The sequence below is a fragment of the Lepus europaeus genome, chromosome 6 (assembly GCF_033115175.1).
Source record: "Lepus europaeus isolate LE1 chromosome 6, mLepTim1.pri, whole genome shotgun sequence".
Taxonomy (NCBI): domain Eukaryota; kingdom Metazoa; phylum Chordata; class Mammalia; order Lagomorpha; family Leporidae; genus Lepus; species Lepus europaeus.
The window spans coordinates 131605651-131625902 of NC_084832.1; positions in this window are offsets into that span (position 1 = coordinate 131605651).

Here is a 20252-nt window from a genome sequence, read left to right on the forward strand (position 1 = left end):
CTTTTCATGTACTTGTTGGTCATTCGCATATCTTTTTTGGAGAAATGTGTGTTCAGATCTTTTGCCCCTTTTGAGCTTGATTTTTATCTTTTTATTGTTCAGTTGTTGGAGTTTCTTATATATTCTCAATACTAAGCCCTTATCAGATACATGAATTGAACATGTTTCTCCCTTCTATAGATTGTCCTTCTGCTGGTTCACTCCCAAGATGGCTGCAATGGCCAGAGCTGAGCCAATCAGAAGCCAGGAGCCAGGAGCTTCTTCTGGGTCTCCTATGCACTTGGGCCATCTTCTACTGCTTTCCCAGGCCATGGCAGAGAGCTGGATCGGAAGTGGAGCAGCCAGGTCTCAAACTGGCGCGCTGTGGGATGCCGACACTGAATGCAGCGGCTTTACCCGCTGCACCGCAGCACTGGCCCCTAGATTGTCCTTTTGTTTTCCAGATGACAACCTGTGATGGGTGCAGAATTATTTTTATGAGGTCTAACTCAGCTGTTTTACTTCGCTGTGCATGTTTCTGGTGTCAGATCTAAAAAACCCATTACCAAATCTGAAGTAGTGAGGATTAAACACTAGGTTTTATTTTTAGTGGCTTCAGAGTTTTTGCTCATGAGGTTAGGTCGTTGACCCATGCTGAGTTTGTGTTTGAGGTGAGCCGGGGTCCAGCTTCCTTCCTGTGCGTGTGGATGGAGGTGTCCCCGCGGCGGTTGAGAGAGAGCCACTTCTCTGCGAGTGGTCTCGGCCCTCGCAGGCTGCTGGGCTGTGCTGCCGGGCTCCAGCTCTGTCCCTTGTTGTGTGACTGCTGTGCTGTCACCACACTCTCAGCCGCTGTGGCTTGTTCTGAGTTTTGACACCAAGCAGCGTGTGTCCTCTGGCTCTGATTTTCCTGTTTGGATTTTGCTGTGGCTGTTCAGGGCCCCTAGCAGTTCCATGTGAGTGAGAGTGTGGAGCCTTCATCGCTGCCGCAGGTGTTACTGGAATTTTGGTACAGGTCGCATCTAGTATGTAGATGGCTCTGGGGAGGATTGCCGTCCTAACGAGATTAATTCTTCGCCCCATGGGATGGAATGTCTCCATTTATCAAGGCCTCTTTGAGCAGTGTTTTGTAGCTTTCCATCTGCAAGTCTTTTACCTCCTCACTTAGTGGATTTATTCTTGGGTAGCTTTTTCCTTTGGATGCCATTGTAAGTGGAATTGTTCTCTTAATTTCCTGTTGGCTTACTCATTGCTAGTGTAGACACAAACTGGTTTTCTGTGCTCAGCTTGCTTGTACCCTGTGACTGATGAATTGACAGGCTCTAGAATTGTTTTGTGTGTGGGTCTTCAGGACTCTTGTATACTGAGGAACAAGCACCTAGAATAGAAATTTCTGTTTCTTGCTTTCTGGTTTGGTTGCATTTTATTTATTTTCCTTGCCTCATTGTTGTGGTAAGGACAGTGTCGAATGGCAGTGGTGCTGCGAGGAGCCTTGGCTTGTCTCTCGTCAGAGGAGCCGGCTTTCACTCGGCCACTGTGGAGTCTCCTCTCTGGTGCTCCACACGTGCTGGGTTGCGTCCGGTAGAGGGAGTGCCGTTCTGTCTCTCCTTTGCTGGGTGTTTTATCGTGAAGGGGTTTGACCTGTGTTGGACGCTTTGTCTGTGTCTGATGAGCCGAACGTGTGCTTTCGGCTCTTGCTCGACTCCTGCTGCGTGCACGCGTGCCCTTCCGTGCGCTGTGCTGCCCCTGCGTTCCTCAGCTGGCTCTCGTTTGACCCTGGTGTGTACTCCACACGCTGCTGGGTCCCGTTTGCTGGTATTTTGTCGAGGACTTGGCGTCTCTCTTCATAAGGTGTCAGTTGGTAGCTTTGTTTCCTTTGTGGTGTCTTTATGTAGCTTCAGTATCAGGGTGATGTTGATCCCATGGACTGTGTTAGGAAGTATTTTTTCTGGTTTTTAAGTTTTGAGAGGACTAGTTTTTTTTTTTAAGATTTATTTATTTATTTGAAAGAGTTACACAGAAAGAGGAGAGGCAGAGAGAGGAGAGGCAGAGACAGAGAGAGAGAGGTCTTCCTTCCGCTGGTTCATTCCCCAATTGGCCGCAACGGCCGGAGCTGCGCTGATCCAAAGCCAGGAGCCAGGAGCTTCTTCTGGGTCTTCCATGCAGGTACAGGGGCCCAAGGACTTGAGCCATCGAGGGGACTAGTTTTAATTGTTCTTTAAATGCTTGGCAGAATCCATCCATGAAGCTTTCTGGTATCAGAGTCTATTTTGTTGGAAGACTTTTTTTTTTTTTTACATTTCCTTAACATATTTTAGAAATAAAATAAAATTTACATGTGTTTATAGCATCAGTATGATGTTTTAAAATATGTATATTGTAGACTGCCGATACTGAGCTGATCTGTGCTTTACCACACATCATTTGTGTGTATGTGGAAGAACTCTTAGAATCTGTTCCCTTGCTAATGTGCTGTACCGTAGGCCTCTGGGAACTATCACCATCTGCTTAGCTGAAACTTTGCTTTGACCAAGAGCTTCCCACCCCTGCCCCCAGCCCTTGGTAACCATAATTCTACTCTCTAATTCTGTGAATTTGACTTTTTAGATCTGTCTGTAAGTGAGCTCATGTGGTATTTTTCCTTGTCTTGTTTTTTTTTTTATGCACTGTCCTCCAGGTCCATGTATGTTTTGAGAAATGACAGGATTTCCTTATTTCTGAGGCCAAATATATGGTTATGAACTGCATTTTCTTTATCATCTGTTGGTGGACACTTGGGCTGGTTTTTGGGTCTTGGCTCTTGATGCACAGAATTGAGAGTGCGAATGTCTCTTCACTGAGTTCACACTGGTTTCCGTTGCATGTGTACTCCACAGTGGGCTTGCTGGATCATTTGTTCTTTTTTTAAACTTTTCCCCTGTTTATTTTCTTACATACATATTAACTGATAGATAAAAAATCATATAAATTTCTCAGTACCAAATGATGTTTCAGTTTATGAATACATTGTATAATGCTCAAATTAGGGTAAGTGTATCTTTCTGCTTACAGAATTGTCATTTCTCTACAGTAAAAATGTTCACAGTCCTTTCTTGCAGCTGAGAACATCAGATTCAGTACATTGCCCACAGTCAGCCTGCTGTGCAGTGCAGCACAGAACTTCTCACTCCAGACTGGAACTTCATGCCCGCTCATCAACCTGCCCCAGCGCTCCTTCCCCTCACTCTCCCAGCTCTGGTAACCACTGTTCTGTGCTCAGTTTCTGCAAGATAACTTCTTCAGATTCCACATGGGAGGGAAGTCACGTGATGCTCATCTTTCTCTGCCTGGTGTTCATTTAACACAGCCACCTCCAGTTCCGTCCACATTGTCACAGACAGAACTTCATTCTTTTAATGGCTGAATAACATTCCACTAATCATCAGCTCATTGGTGCTAGAAACGTAGGTTGTTGTGAATAGTGCGGTAGTCACTGTCTCTGTGACAGACTGATTGCTTTCCATGGGTATATACCTAGTACTGGGGCTGCTGGTTCACTTGGTGGCTCTGTTTTTAATTTTCTCAGGAACCTCCATACTGTTTGTCACAGCGTATGATCTACATTCCTATCAGCCATATTCAAGGTTCCCTTTGCTCCTCATCCATACCAATGCTGGTTGTCTTTGATAATCGCTCTTCTAACAAATGTGGGGTAGCCTCTCACTGAGGTTTTAATTTACATTTCCCTGGTGCTTCGTGTTGTTGAACACCTTTTCATACACATTGGTCATTGGTGAGTCTTCCTTTGAGAAATATCTGCTCAGGTCTTTTGCCAATTTTTTAACTGGCTATATCTGTCCTGTTGGTGTTTGAGTTCATTATATATTTTGTAGGTTGTCTTTTTGCTTGGCTAATTATTTCCTTTGCTGTGTAGGAGATGTTTTTTAAAGATTTATTTATTTAATTGAGAGGCAGAGTTACAGACAGAAAGGAGAAACAGAGTGGGGCAAGAACAGGCCTTCCATCCACTAGTTCGCTCCCCAAATGGCCGCAATGGCCAGAGCTGGGCCAAGCTGAAGCCAAGAGCCAGGAGCTTCTTCAGGGCTCTCCTACGTGCGTGGCAGGGGCCCAAGCACTTGGGCCATCCTCCATTTCTTCGCCAGGTTCGTTAGCAGGGAGCTTGATTGGAAGTAGAGCAGCCAAGACTGAAACTGGTGCCCATATAGGATGCTGATGCCACAGACGGAGGCTTCACGTACTATGCCACAGCACCAACTCCAGAAGATTTCTTTTTTAGAAAGTGTGATGTTATCCTGTTTTGTTTTTGCCCTCATAGCCAGTGTTTTTAGGATCATATCGAAAGCTCATTACACACACAGATGTGATGACTTTTCTGAGGGAGGTTTTGATTTCTAATTTGATCTCTTTACCTGTACTAGGTCTGTTGAGATGCTTTTATTTCTTTTTGAGTCAGCTCAGGTAATTTATATTTTCTAGGATTTGGTCCATTTCATCTAGATTATCTGATTTTTTGTTGTGAAATTACCTACAGGATTCTCTTATAGTCTTTTCAATTTCCTAGTAGACATGCCCCCAGTTTATTTTCTGATCTGAATTGTTTGCATATTTTTATTTTTTAAAAAAATATTTATTTATTTGAAAGAGTTACACAGAGAGAGAGGAGAGGCAAAGAGAGAGAGAGGTCTTCCATCCGATGGTTCACTCCCCATTTGGTCGCAATGGCTGGAGCTGTGCCAATCCGAAGCCAGGAGCTTCTTCTGGGTCTCCCACACGGGTGCAGGGGCCCAAGGACTTGGGCCATCTTCTGCTGCCCTCCCAGGCCATAGCGGAGAGCTGGATGGGAAACGGAGTAGCCGGGTCTCGAACTGGTGCCCATATGGGATGCCGGCACTTCAGGCCAGGGCGTTAACCCATTGTGCCACAGCGCTGGCCTCTTTTCTTAATCTGTCAGCTAAAAGCTTGTTGCTTCTGTTGATCTTATTAATGAGCAAACTATTGGTTTTGTTGATTTTTGGTTGTTTTTCTGTTCTGTTTTTTAAAAATCTTTGCTCTAATTTTTATTGTTTTCTTCCTCTGCTAGCTTTGGGATGAGTTTGCTTCTTTTCTGCTTTGTTAAGATGTAAATCTAGGCTGTTGATTTGTGATTGTTCTTTTAGAAAATCGCTGCTCACTGCTGTACATTTTCTAATCACTGCCTTAGCATCTCACAAGTCTCGGTATGTTGTATTTTCTTCATTCATCTGAGAGTATAAATTTCCTCATGACTTCTGTGGTACATTGGTTATGTAAGAGAATGCTGTTTAATTTCCATCTATTTACATATTCTTTAGTTTTCTTGATGACTTCTGTCATTCTGCTGTGGTCAGAGAACATTCTTCGTATGATGCCAGTATTTTAAAATTTTATGTGGTTCTTTTATGGCATAACATATTGTCATCTTGGAGAGTTTTCTGTGCACATTTGGAATAATGTCACCTGCTCATGCTTGGCAGAGCTGTGTGTGTCTCTGAAGTCCAGTTGGTGTAGAGCGTTGCTCAGGTCCCCTCCTCCCTTACTGATCTTCCGTCCAGAAGATTCATTCGTCATTGACGGAAAGGTGTTGGAGCCCCCAGCTGTTACTACAGGACTCTCTCTCCTTCAGTTCTGTGTTTCTCTCGTATATTTGGGGGGTTTTACTGTTTGGTGTATATGTGTTGTTACTGCTGTATCTTCTTCTTCTTCTTTTTTTTTTTTTTTGATAGGCAGAGTGGACAGAGAGAGAGAGACAGAGAGAAAGGTCTTCCTTTTTCTGTTGGTTCACCCCCCAAAATGGCCACCACAGCCGGGGCACCGTGCTGATCCAAAGCCAGGAGCCAGGTGCTTCTCCTGGTCTCCATGGGAGTGCAGGGCCCAAGGAGTTGGGGCATCCTCCACAGCACTCCCGGGTCACAGCAGAGAGCTGGACTGGAAGAGGGGCAACCGGGACAGAATCCAGTGCCCTGACCGGGACTAGAACCCAGTGTGCCAGCGCCGCAGGTGGAGGATTAGCCTAGTGAGCCGTGGTGCCAGCCATTTCTGTATCTTCTTGATGATCGACATTTCAAACTTTGTTATTTTTCATGTTTATTTGAGAGGTAAAGAGATGAGAAAGTCAGAAACAGACGTAGCAAGAGAGCTTCATTTGCTGGTTCACTTCCCAAGTATCTGCAATGGCCAGAACGGCACTGCTGGAGCCAACAGCCAGTGCAGGTCTCTCACATGGGCAGCAGGTGTTCACCTGCTTGTGACATCACTTCCTGCCACTCCACGGTCTGTGTTGGCAGGAAGCTGGAATTGGGATCTGGAGCCAAGAATCAAACTCAGGCACCTGGTTTGGGATGTGAGCATCTTACTCAGGGTCTTAACTTAACTTTTTATTACTCCATGATACCCTTATTTGTCTTGTGTAATATTTTTCCAAAATGTTTTTCTTCTGTTAGTGTAGTCACTGTAATTCTCTGTTGGTTACTCTGCATAAAATGTGTTTTTCATCTTTTCTCTCTAGACCTGTTTTTTTTTTCCCTTAGGTTCTAAGCTGACTGTCCTGTCAACAGAGTATAGCTTAATTATTTTTAGATCTATTTGACCAATCCTAATCTTTTAATTGGTGAATTTAATCTGTTACAGTGATTACTTATAATGAAGAATTTATTTTTGCTTGTTTTCTGTGTGCCATGCTGTTGTTTCTAAACTCCTCTATTAGTGTCCTCTTCTGTGTTTAAGTTTTTTCTAGTGTACCATTTTGATTATTTCCTGCATGCTTTTATTTAGTTATTTTCTATCTGGTTACCGTGGGGATTACAGTTAACATCTCAGATTTATAGCAATCCAGTTGTATTGGTACCCACTCAGATCCAGTAGCAGAGGAGAACTCTGCTCCTATCCTACCCTGCCCTGCTCTGTCTCCCTCCTTATCTTATCATGGTCACAAGTTACATATATATTTGTCCTCAGTAATATAGATTTACAGCTATTTTAAATGTACTTTTGTTTTAGATCATACAAAAAAACAGAGGAATAGTTACAAACCAAAAATGTAAGATAGTAACTTTTATATTTCCCAACAGAATTATCTTTTAATGCTGGTATTTATTTCTCTGCATGGCTTCAAGATACTGTCTAGTGTGCTTTCATTTCAGCCTGAAAAGCTCCCTTTTTTGGGGGGAAATTTTGTAAGAAAATTTAATAAAAGAAAAACTAAGCAGCTCTCTGTTTGGAAAAAGAACGAGATAATGGCTGCAGCCATGGAAGGATGAAATGGATGGGGTCTGCTGGCAGCTGCTGTCTTCTCCCCTCACCGACACTTTCTAGAAATAGGGAACCGTGCACTCTGAAGTCTGAGTTGCCAGGTTCAGAGCTCTCAGTAAAGCTCCCTCTGCAGTACCCATTTAGATGTGTCTTCCTCCTGTAGCTGTCGTTCACTATCAGAGGTGTTGGTTCTCCTCTGTTGCATGTAGATAACCAATATAAGTCATACAAGGCTGTAGCGTCCCAGGGCCAAAGCCGATTCAGATTCGTTAGCTTTACTGAGGAGCTCTGGGTGCACAGCTCAAGACCAGGGGCTTGTGCACCCCTCTGAGCCCTGGTTTCAAAAGTCTTCCCCTTTGGGAAGTTCCTTTTCATAGGCAGGGGCCTCGGCTGATGACTGAAGATGTGTTCCCTTTCCCGGGTCCCCTCTCTGTGTCACCTGGGGCTCCTTTAGTGGGTTGATGGAGAAGATCCAGTGACAGCTTGCTTAGATTTGTTTTTCCTGGAATCTTAGTCTCACCTTTATTTTTGAAGGGTAGTTTTCCAGGTTTAGAATTCTTAGTTGAGGCCGGCGCTGTGGCTTAACAGGCTAATCCTCCGCCTTGCAGAGCCGGCACACCAGGTTCTAGTCCCAGTTGGGGCGCTGGATTCTATCCCAGTTGCCCCTCTGCTGTGGCCCTGGAAGGCAGTGGAGGATGGCCCAAGTGCTTGGGCCCTGCACCCCATGGGAGACCAGGAGAAGCACCTGGCTCCTGGCTTCGGATCAGCGCGATGCGCCGGCCGCAGCGGCCATTGGAGAGTGAACCAACGGCAAAAAGGAAGAACTTTGTGTCTCTCTCTCACTATCCACTCTGCCTGTCAAAAAAAAAAATCTTAGTTGAATGTTTCAAACAAGTGATCGCACTTTGGTCTGATGAGAGGCCAGCCGCCAGCCGTCTGGAGGATTGCTTGCCCATGGCCAGCCTCCGCCTCTTGCTGCTGTCTTTTTCTCCTGACAGTCTCTGTCAGTAGCCTCAGTGTGGATCCGTGTGCTTTCAAACTGCTTGGACTTGGTTAAGCTTCTTGGAAGTGCAGATTCGTGTTTTCCATCAGTTTTGGAAAGTTTTCTTGCCATTCGTTTCCTCAGTGACTCTCTCTCTGCCATCTCCTTCTCTCATCTCTCTGAGTTCCACAGGTCTCTTACCTTGTCTGCCCTCCCCTCCCCTCCCCTCCCCTCCCCTCCCCTCCCCTCCCCCTCTCCTCCCCTCCCCTCCCCTCCCATCTCCTCCCCACCTCTCCTCTCCTCCCCTCCCCCCTCTCCTCCCCGCCCCTCCCCTCCCCTCCCCACCCCTCCCCACCCCTCCTCTCCTCCTCTCCTTACTGCAGCTTATTCTGAGTACCTTAAATGGCATGTCTTTATAAGTTCACTGATTTTTCTGCCTTCTGAACTTTGCCATTGACTCTACCAGTGAATTTTTCATTTCAGCTGTTGTACTGTTTGGCTCCAGAACTCCTGTTTGGTTACTTTTTACAATTTCTGTCTCAGGTCCTTGCTTGTTTACACACCATTCTCCTGATTCTTTGCCCTCCCCCCTCCCTTTGTTTTTTAACTCAGCTCTTTGGTCATTTTGAGACACGAGTTCCTTTGAGTATTTACCGCTTCTCCAATGTCTGGGCTTCCTTGGGGGGTGATTTCTGTCAGTTGGTTTTTTCCCTGCAGATGGGCCATAATTTCCTAATTATTTGTATGCTTTGTTTTTTGCTTTTGTCCAGAACTAGATTTTGACTGTAACATGGTACATCTTCCAATCACATTCTCCTCTTTCCCCAGGGATTGGTGTTACTGCCTACTGAGAGTGGCCACTGTCACTTGTTGAGAGATGTTTTCAACCCATTTTTTTCTTTTTCTTTTTTTTTTTTTTAAGATTTTATTTTATTTTACTTTAGAGTCACACAGAGAAGGAGAGGCAGAGAGGGAGAGAGGGAGGTCTTGAATCTGCTGGTTAACTCCCCAGATGGCCTCAATGGCTGGAGCTACACTGATCCGAAGCCAGGAGCTTCTTCCAGGTCTCCCAAGCGAGTGCAGGGGCCCAAGGGCTTGGGCCATCTTCTGCTTTCCCAGGCCATAGCAGAGAGCTGGTTTGGAACTGGAGCAGCCGGGACTAGAACTGGCACCCATATGGGATGCGGCACTACAGGCAGCGGCTTTACCCGCTACACCACAGCGCCGACCTCTCCAATCTATTGTTTTCAAAAACTATTCCTTATCATGTGTGGTCACTGAATTCTATCACATTGTTTCTGGGGCAAGCAAGTATCCTGACAGAAAATTCCTTGAATGTATACACTTGGTGAGGAGAGAAAAACGCCCAGTGTTCTTCCTCCTTAAATTCTTCTGCAGGAAGAGAATAGGGAAGCCTGAGGCCAGGAGCTGGTGGCTGTTATGCACAGCACCCCGAGTCCCTCAGTTTTTCTGGCTTCTTCCTCTTCATGCTCCTCGCTTGCTGTGGTTTGGGCTCCAGTGTCCCCAAGTGGTTGATCCCAGGTTCCCAGCAGCCCAGCCTCGCTTTGGGGGAAGTACTGATGGCGGAAGCCGCGTCCTCTGTCCTCTGCCGCTCCTCTCATGCTGGCTTCTACACTGACCCTCTGCACATGGCGGCGTGCTGTTAGCAAGGCAGCGTCAGCCTTCAGTGGCAAGAGTCTCAGAGTGGGCGCAGACAGAAACGGAGTCTGCTGCCAGCAGGTGAGGCTGTCCAGAGCTCCCGTCCAGCGTGCTCGGTTTCTCATCCCCACCCCGCGCCCTTCGAGGGTTGGTGTCTCTCCCAAGGATGTAGCTGACAGATGGCCTCCCCAGGGGCTCTTCCCGTGCTCGGCAGGTGGGTCGGGCAGTGAATGTGAGAAAGAGCCTGTTGGGCAGGAGACAGGAGCCTGGGTGCAGCTGCTTATGGCCAGGTGCTGAGCCCGCAGGCTCTGACCATCCCAGCTCCCTCTTGGGCTGTCAGTGTGCTGACACAGTGTGCAGTACGCTAGATACTACAAATGGTCAGTTTTGTTTGAAAGCTAAGCATTATCTGAGGAGAAAAAAAAAAACACAATCTCACCTGAAAGAAAAGTAACACACGGAGCTTGTAGACCTGGCCAAGAGGTGATTTTGGACCCAGGCGTTGATTTGTCTGAGTGGACCCCCTTGTGAGGCTGGGCAGTGTAGGAGACGGCACCCTGAGCAGCGTCAGCAGTGGACGGCAATCCATACCCCGCTCTATGGTGACCCCAGACACACACTGACTCAGTCCCTCTGCCTCTCAGGGTGCCAGGCCCCAAGAGGCCCCAGATCCTTTTGTTGATCCTTGGCTGCACTTTTCATTGACGTGATCTTAGTTCTTCAGCCCTTGAACTTGTGAAATCAATGAAGCTGGTGTTACTGGTCAGGAGGGGAGCGCGAGTTGCCAGAGTAAGCCTCGTGGGTGGCATGGAGAGCTTTGGTCCGGCATGCAATGGGTGTACCCTGTTTCCAGCCTTTGCCCGGTGCTGGCTATCAGGACTGGGCTGAGCACAGTCGCGTTGTCCCTGCCCCTGCCTGCTGTACAAGGGTGGTCAGGGTGAGTGGAGGACGTCACGGAGCCACCTTGAGGACCGTCCTGAAACACAGGGGCAGTGCTGCCGGCCCCTGCCGTGACAGAGGTGATTGACCGTGGCCACACACTCCTGTCCCTGTCCGTGAGGGCGCCCTGTGCACTGCAGGCCACATGGGGACTTGGCCACACACCCTGCCGGTGACCTTGGCGTGTCGTGTGACCTTGCCAAGCCTGGCTTCCTGGTCTGAGATTGGGATGGTCGCAGTGGGGACTCCAATCCTGAGTCTCATCCCCTGCTCCCCACTTCCCCACCCTACGGCTGAGGCCCTGTCCTGCAGCTGCAGGTCACAGAGGACCTGGCAGTGCCTGTGGTGGCATTGGGTACCTAGCGTGGGGATGTGGGTGTTGTACCTGCAGTGGTCACTGCCCAGGGCAGCAGAGGCTGCTCCCCAGCGGGGCTCGGTGGTAAGTCCTGTGATGCCCCTGGGATGGTCCTGCAAGCTGGCAGCACCTCCTGGAACACCCCAGGGGCTCTGCCTGTTGCTCTGCACCTGCTCAGAGAGGGCGGTATCCAGCGAGAGTGTGGAGAGCACACATGGTGTGGCAGCACCCAGTAGGGCGCAGGTGCCCCGCAGCGTGGAGAGCTGACTGCACACATGATCCTCAGGTGCAGTCCTGGGCGCTGCAGAGCTGCCCTGGCGGAGCCCAGGTCCCCCTCCCACCATCAAGGCCACAGGGGACCCAGAGTGAAGTCCAGAGCTGAGCTGGACCCAGGCTTTGAGGCGCAGGCGCCTCGGGAATGGAATGGGGACAGATCCCTCCGGGCGGCTCCGCCAGGCCTGGGGTCAGCCCTGTGCTGGGGGAGGAGGCCCTTCCCAGAGGTCAGCGGGCCGGGTCCCTGCGGGCTCTGGAGGACAAGAGCAGCTGCTGCTGCGCAGGGTGAGGTGAGGCTGTTTCTAAAGACAGCTGTGGTGAGCTGGGGACACACTGACTCTGGGCGTCCTTGTCTTCGTGAGGTCATCACCACAGGAAACAACAGCATAGAAACCACGAGGCCACCGTGGAAACGAGCATTCGGGTCGCCCCCAGGGACGTTTCGCGGCTGCTTAGGTTTTGTCCTGGAGCCCTGGGGAGTCACCCTCTCTCCTCATCAGCAGAAAGCGTCTTTGTGTCATTCTGTGGCCTCCCAAGCACAAACTCCAGCTGGGCTCTGATGCCAACAGCATTGAGCCAGCTTACAACACAGAGGGGAGGACACAGGCTTGGTTTACAGGGCTGCCCATGTCCTTGGGCACGCTGAGTTACGGAACAAAGCTAAGTAACCCCTCGGCTAAAATCTGTCAACTGAGAAACAACGAGTGTTCGAGCCACATTGGCAGCAGCCTCCTCGCCAGGTGCCAGCCCAGCAGCATGGAGACTTGTGCCCACGGGGCCCGCGCTGCGCCGTCTAGGCGGGCTGTGGGCGAGCCAGCAGTCATTCTGAGGCACACTGGCCGAGGGGACGCTGTGAGCTGGGTCTCGGCCGGCAGGACACTCGGCGCCTGGCCTCCGTGGAGCTGTGGTGCTGCAGTGGGCAAAGGAGGAAATCCCACACCCAGAATGCTAATCTGTCAGAGGGAGGTTGTGTTCTTCTCGCTGGCCGGAGCAGCCCCGGGAGGAGAAACCTGAAACTAGGAACCTCCAGTCCTAGGGAGCGTGCCAAGAATCACACTTCCAGATTTTCCTTGGTTTTGTTTGCTTGTCTTAAGAAGGTCAGACAAATCCCCCCTTCTCTCCCCTCCCTGGCTCCATCCCTTGCTGCCTCCTCCATCTCTTGCTCCCTTCTTCTCTCCATCACTCTCTTCCTCCCTCTCTCTCTCTCCATCTCCAGCTCTCTCTCCCACTGGAGAGCTCTCCCTAGCTGGCAGCCTTGTGCCCTCACAGAAGACCCCACAGGCCTAGACTGGCTCGACTTGGGTTTCCACCTGTGTTCTCTGGACCCTGCCTCCCCCGTGAAGTGCTTTGTTCTGGGCTTCCCCGCTGCTGTTTGCAGCCGTCCTTAGTTGTGTCTCAGGCCCGTGATTCCCACTGTGGCTGCTCAGTGCTGGGCTTTGCTCTCACTCGGCACCCTTCCCCGGGCACTCATGTGACTGGGACCTGCAGCCAGGCCTCTGCTTGGAGTGTCAGGTCAAGTGTGCCCTCCTGCTGCTCTCACAGCATCTCACATCCAGCTCGAAGAAGACAATTCCTGGTGCTGCTCCCCGCACCAAGCCTGGGTGGCGCCTGCTGTTCCCAGGTCTCAGGGACACCACTCCTTGCCTGCAGCGCCACTGCATCCTTTGGACGTCTTCTCTCTCTCAAGCCACGCTGACCCCTCAGCCGCCCATGCTCTTGCCTCCATCTCTGCTGCCACTGGCGGTCCTGACTCCCACCCTGATTATGGCAGGAGCCCCTCACTGCCTGTCTGTTCTCTGCTGCCCCGATCATCATAGAAGGTGTGCAGAGCTGCCTCCCCTCAACCTGACTTCAGAACAGAGGCTGGAGGTCTGAGCCGAGAGAAGCAACAGGACAGGCTGAAAGGATCGTGACCCCTTCATCTCAGCCCAGAGGAGGCAGACAGAGAAAACAGGTCACAGGTGCCTCCTCCTAAGCTTCAGGTTCAGAAACAACATACCCGGTGCATGCCCATGGCACACATGTGTGCACACACACCCTGAACCCAGAGCCAGATGCAGGCCTGGCGCATGCTGGTTGTCGGTGCATGAGTGGAACACAGCCGGCTCCTCATCAGGTTTGGACAGAATATCTGCTGCTGGTTTATCAGTCTCCAGAAAAATGAAACCAAACAAAATGAACTCACTGGCCAAGAGGGGTTCCTTCAAGGATCTTCCAGGGAAGTTTATCCTCCATATGCTCACTGTCAGACAGCCCCCTCCTCTAATGCCCTAGCCCAGCTCCTTCCCTGTCTAAGGCTCTAGCTACAGCGTTCAGGGGCAAATATCCCATTTTCCCATCTTACAGACTAGGAAACGGAGGCACACTAAACTTCAGGAAAAGGCAGGGCAAGCAATTTTCTGTGACTGATTTTTCCATACCAAGGAAGTCTCTTTAACTTAGTGGTATCGTTAAAAATACGGGGTCAAGACTCAGAAACTTGAAGGTGTCGGCTCTTCCTAATTGACCTGTAGACTCGCGCCTTCCTAAAGGGACAGCAGTCTGCTTTAGTGAGCACTGGGGGGCTGATGCTAAAATGCGACGAAGATGCAGGTGACTAAAGCAGTGTCACAGCAGAGTCCAGCTGGAGGCCCCTCCCCACCACTTCAAGATTCTGGGTAAAGCCTCGGGTCAGCGGGACAAAGGGTCCACAGGCTGACCCCACCCTGGGGACAAACGTGTGCAGGTGGTGAGGGATGGCTAGGCGTGTGCACAGGAAGCCTGAACCTTGACTTGTGCCTGAGACTGTGAACGAGACGGGTCACAAACGTGAATGTAAAGAACCCAAACAATAAAAATTGTATGCGAAGACACCAGGAAACATCTGTATGTCCTTGACGTAGGCGGAGAGTCCTTGGATGGGCACAGAAATCACGAACCTTGAAAGAAAAGGTGATGTTATCAAAATCGAGAGCTCTGAAGAGATGCACTTAGGAGTGTGCAAGGCCGCGCACGGTGGGAGCAGCGTTTGCCATGCCCTGGGTGTGCTGTGAATTAACCCCCAGGTCAGTACCTGAAACAGCTGCGTGAATCATCCGGCCAGAGCCAGGAGGGCGCAGTGAAACTTGGTCTGGTCTGTGGCCACCAGAGGCTCGGCTGCGGGAGGACTCGCTCCCAGGCCCACCTAGGTGGCACTTGGGAGAAGGCCCTCTCGTGCCCGGACACGTGGGCCTCTCCATGGACTCTTTTCTGGGCTCAGCAGGGCAGCTGGTCCTCGGAGCGAGGTCCTCGGAGAGTGAGAGGGGGGCCTCAGGCACGGCTGCAGGATTTTATGAGCTGCTCTGCAGTGACGTCACGCGCCTCTGTGCCACACCACTGCGGGGGCACGTGTGCAGCTCCTGCCTGCACTCCAGGGGAGGTGGCTGAACTCCACAGCTCGGGGAGAGGAGTGCTCGCGTCGGAGCGTGTCTGGCGCCACAACGAGCATCTTCCATGGGGCTTGTTTGCAGAATACAGGAACAGTGCCGTTCTGTAACAGTGACAGAGAGTCGAGTCGAGGGAGGGCACGTGGAAGAAGGAACTCTAGAGTCCAGTGAGCACACAAACGGTGCTGCACGTCGCTGGTCATCAAGGGCAATGTCGACAAAAACCACTACCAGAATGACCAAGACAAACACTGGAAGTGCTGACAGCCGTTGGCAAGAATGTGGAGCCATAGGGACCCGGTGTTGCCGGTGGGGGCGTGAAGGAGGACGATCCCTGTGGATGCGGTCTGCTTCTTAGGAAGTCACACGCACGTTGACAAGTCTAGCACCCCTCGGGGTATTTATCCAAGGCGAGTAAACCCAGGACCACGTGTAGGCCTGTGCACATAGGGTCATAGCAGTGCTGTTCACCATAGCTGGGAGAGCTGCAAATAACTCAGCTGTGTCTCAGGCCGCCAGGAGAAACAAACCATGGCACATCTGTGTGATGGACCCAGAGGGACAAGAATAGACCCCAGGCTCGTCCGTGGAGGGAGCGCACTGAGTGAGTTGAGTTGTGTGGGGAAGGCCGTCCCACCTGCAGCTCAGGCAGAGGGCAGAGGGCAGTCAGACAGGAGTCCTAGGGGCTGACGGAAGGGCTTCTGATTCTGGATCACCTATTTCTGTATCTGAAGTGGGTTACGTTTCCTGACTATAAATTGTATCCCAATAAAGTTGACTCCAGAGCGATAGGTGATGGCTGAATGTCACAGTGTGTGAACGTGTCCAGCATTTGCATAAGCTGTGGCCTGGCGAAGCGCTTAAGTTAGCTGATGGTCAGCGATCTCGTCTGTGAAATGTGTGGACCTGGCAGCTGTGTGCAGAAGGAGCGGGCGGGCGGTCTGCCGTGTCGGGCCAGGCACTCTGGGCTCCTTCCAGCTGTTGCACAATCCTGAGCCCTGTTGCCGTGTGGACAGGAGCCCGGGCCTTGGCACCCAGCAGGCCTGGCTTCAGTGCTAGTGCTGCTATTTCCAGCAGCATCCCCTGGGTCAGCAGCAAAGTCTCGGTTTCCTGAGAGGGAAAGCAAGGACAGGAGTCCTACCTTGAATGAGTGGGCACAGAAAACACTCAGCACACAGAGAAGGCACCAAGAAGGTGTCGGGTAAAGACTCCTCTCCCCTCGTCCCAGCCCCAGGAGTCGTAATGCTTTCAGATCCAAAGTTGTGGGTCTTAAGAAAACAAGCGGGTTTCAAGGGTGCTCAGGGATCAGCAGGGTCTTCATCTCTGGACTGCCGGGACAAAGTGTGCGAGACATCTGGGAAGAAGGCGTGTGGGGAGGTTGAGTCTCTCCTCCATCAGTTTTAACTCAGAGCTTGGAGTCCCAGAGACACGAGTGCTTCTCCCCAGTGCACTGACCGTGCCCTGTAGGCCAGGTCCCCTCACTGCACAACTGCCAAGCAGAACTCGGAACGTGGCCACTGCAGGACAGTTGAGGGCTGCAGTCCTCGTCCTCAGAAACAGTGACAGAAAGCGTGAGCCCATGCCCACCACTGGGCTCCAAGCAAAACCCACGCAGTGGCCCGCTGATAGGGGCGAGGCAGGCAGCCAGCTCAGCATTGCCGTGCTGGAAGTCACCAGCACTCCCAGCCCATGTGTAATCCTACCCTCCCACTTGTCAGTCAAAACACCCCCTTTCCGGGATGCGTCTGCTTCATCCGGGAACTGGGGAAGATGCCAAGCAAGCATGGACTTGGAGCACCACGTGGAATTCCCAGAGGTGCCATAGAACTCCCAGGCAGCTTCGTCCTCATGGAGCCCCCCCTCCAAGAGAGACCAACACTGGGAGGCACAAGTCCATGGCTGCAGGAGGGATGGGGTGCTTCTTTCTGCTTCCCTACCCCACCCCTTTGTCCTGTTGGACAGGATCTTCTAGACCCACTGCCCACTCAAGACGGTGTCTCGCTGTGGGCAACCTGTGCTCACGTGTGTGTTCGCTTTCTCACCTTTTGGAGAAAACTTCCCTTATATGAACCCATCTCTGTGCATGACAAGAGCCTGGGCTGGAAGATTCAGTACCCCGCCTCTTCTGTCCTTCTTGGCTCCCTGATATTTTCAAGTTTGTTTTTTTGTGTGTGTGGCTTGGTAAACATAATCTATGCGTTTGTTCAAAAATGAATGTAAACTGTGTAAGGTTTGTGTTAGAAAAACAAGCATTGTTTGTAGAGTAAAAACATAGGCAGAGAATAATTTTAAAAATAGAATAACTTTAAAAGTTGCAAAGTTCTCCTCCTGCCTCATTTGAAGGAGGGAGTCAGAAATGCAGGGGTTTGCTTGGAGGTGTTTGAATGTCTGCTTTTGTCCCTGTTTGTTGACTGCTTCATTCAACGATTGCAGATGCTAATTAGGCCCTGTGTTTTCCTCTCATCCATCAGAGCTCACAGCCAGGAGTTTGTTTTTGCTAGTTGGTGCAATAGCTAATTTTCAGTTATATTAAGTCACATTTAAGTCAACTAAATAGGAGCAAATGTCCCTTAAAAACAAATAAAGCTTTCACCAAATAATCCGAGTCAGGAAGTGGATATTGAATGCCTGCTCTGTCATGAGCCTGTGATTGATGCCACGTCTCCCGTCCTCTCCGCCCTGAACTTCTTTCTCAGTCATTTCTTCTATAGGCTGCAGGCTCCCAGACGGTAGGACTGGAACGTGCGCCCAGTGGCCACTGCGTCTGTGCTTGAGCCGCACGCGGGCACTGGGCAGGAGCAGCAGTGGCCAGGGCTTCCGTCCCCCACTGCAGGGGAGTATTTGCCCTACGTAGACAGGCGAGGTTGTTGGAGGGAAAGCAGGTGACAGGCGGTGGCAGCCTCTTGGTGAACTTGTGCGCCTCAGGGAGATGCCCCTTGGGGCTCACTCTGCAGAGCTGTGACCCCTCTCAGGCTGGGGTCTGAGCCTGGTGGGGTTGCTGGGGCCACGAGGAGCAGACGAGGAGCTCTGGGTAGACATGGGAAGCCTGTTTTGTCTGGGACAGCTTGGGTGTGTGCTGTTGAGAAACGAGTGGACGCGATGACCCCTCAGGTGTTCCTGGGAGCCTGTAACGGTCCAGGCCTGCCCCTCACTGTCTCGGCTGCACCGTGTGAGATTGAGATTCCTGTCAACCTGACATTTCCACAGGGGCTGCCCTTCCACGCCTGGTCCTGCCTGCATTTCCTGCTGTCCTCCCTGTGTTCACGGAGCACACTCTGTGCCAGCAGCTCTTCCAGGTGTTGGGAATCCCACAGCAGACACAGTGGCCTGCTTTATGGAGTGAACAGTCCGGTGGCAGGAAGAACAGGCAGATGAGGTAAATGCTGAAAGCATACAGCAATGGAGCCAATGACGCGCGCTGCAGGTTTGCAGGGGCTGCAGTGCCGATCTTGGAGGGTGGCGGGAGCTGAACTCAGGGATGTAAGTTCTGGGAAGGCGCCACATTGGGTGCTGTGGAGTGCAGCCCTGAGGAGGGGGTGGCAGTGAGCGGTGAGCGGCAGGCATGTCTGCAGGCGGTGTTTCAGGCCAGAAGCGGCACGTGTGACCTCCCTGACGTGAGACACGTGGTCCCGTCTCTCCAGCCGCTCCTGTCGTCAGTGCACGTACCTTAGGCCTCTGTCCCCTTGCCAGGTTTCCTTTCCACATGGGTTCTTCCCCCCATGCAGTCGTCGGTCTCTTCCCTCTCCAGGTCCTGAAGCTTCTCGTTTGTGGTTTGTACCCATGCTGTCGTGCTTAGGTTAGGCGTCATCTTGGTTCAGGTGTGTGTGTGTGTCTCACGTACCCCATGGAGGGCCCGGAAGGAAATAGCAGAGGGCAAGGGCTGGCACTGCAGGGGCCTGGAGTGTCACCGACGCTGAATCACGTGCCACAGAATGATGGGTGGTCAGTGACAGGCTGTGTGCAGGACGGGGACACACCGTGACACAAGCACCCAACACTGCATTTCTCAGAACAAAGCCCAGGATCGGCGGCGTCTAACCATAATTAGTGCCTTCATGGGTTCCAGGAACGCGTCCAGAGGTCCAGGATCATCCCCTGGGCAGCTCTCGGTTCCATTATCATCTGGCAAGCCTTAAACCATGGCTTGAAACTGAATCTAGAGAATTTCACCCCAGAAACAATTTTCAGCTGGCAGTAATTTTCCAAAGCAACCTTTTGAATAAAAGCTGAAAGACTTTTGAATACGGAAAGTTTTATTATAGCAGGATGCCATTAGGGTGTGTTTTTCCAGTTTAAATAATGCCACTTACTCTTCTGGTATATTGGTGTGCAGCTGTCTCTGTACACACAGAGATACACACACTCACTTATGGTATATGTTTTTGTGTGTATGTATTGTCTCTTTGGTGATATTTAGGGGATTAGTTTGGAACATCCAGATATGACTGGCATATTAGTATATGAAGGTAGGTGGCAGTTAGACTAAGCCCAGCCCTCAGGCTGCACTGTTACTGCACTATCACACCAGCTAAGCTGCCATGATGAAACCTTAGACGTGTTTCCAGTGGTCCTGTTTTATTCTTAACAAAAGGGAAATTTAGGTTTCAGAAACAGCATTATTTTAGTCTGTTAAGAGACGGGTGTTGATGGCTGAATTCTTCACCTGGACTTTGTGTCTCTTCGGACCGGTGCGGGAAGGAAGCGTCGGGCCATCCTGTGGGCTCAGCCCCCGTCAGGGGAGCCCCTTCCCCAGCTGTGAGGGGCCAGCCAGAGCTTTCAGGAGTCTGTGTGTGGAGAGCATTGAGCCGTGCTTGGAGCAGCAGACATTTTCCATGGTTGTTTCTGGGTCATGCAGGGGACCCTGCACTGTGGATGCCTGAGTTCTTAGAGCACCCATCACTCCCTCATTCTGGCTTCAGTCCCTCTCTAGACACCTTTAAACTGTGTCTCGGCCCTCGCTGCAGCGCAGGGCTCTCTGGTCCCCCGTTGCCTCCGTCGGATCCTTCACCAAAGTTTCTTTGCATCTCTGCTGTGCACTGGAGTGGCGGTCTGCTCCTGGAGATGCGTAGGCTGCAGTGGCAGCATCCTGTAGCAGCCGTGGGGGTCAGGGCCAAGGGAAGCTCCCAGGCCTGGGTGGGGTTTCCTGGGGGTTGCAGGTTTGGCTGGTGAGGATGGTTGTGGGGGGTGGCACTGGGTGAGAGCCATCTGTGCATGGTGTCCGGGGTTTTACCGTGGGAGACAGGGACAAGGTAAGGACGGTACCGACACGGTGTTGGCTTGTGAGTAGTGACTCTCTCGGCATCTGGAGGGTGCTTCCCAGGGAAGAGGGAAGCCAGAGGCTAGGATACCGGTTGCAGACAAGTGCTGCTCATGCATGGTGGGGCTGCCTTCAAACCCA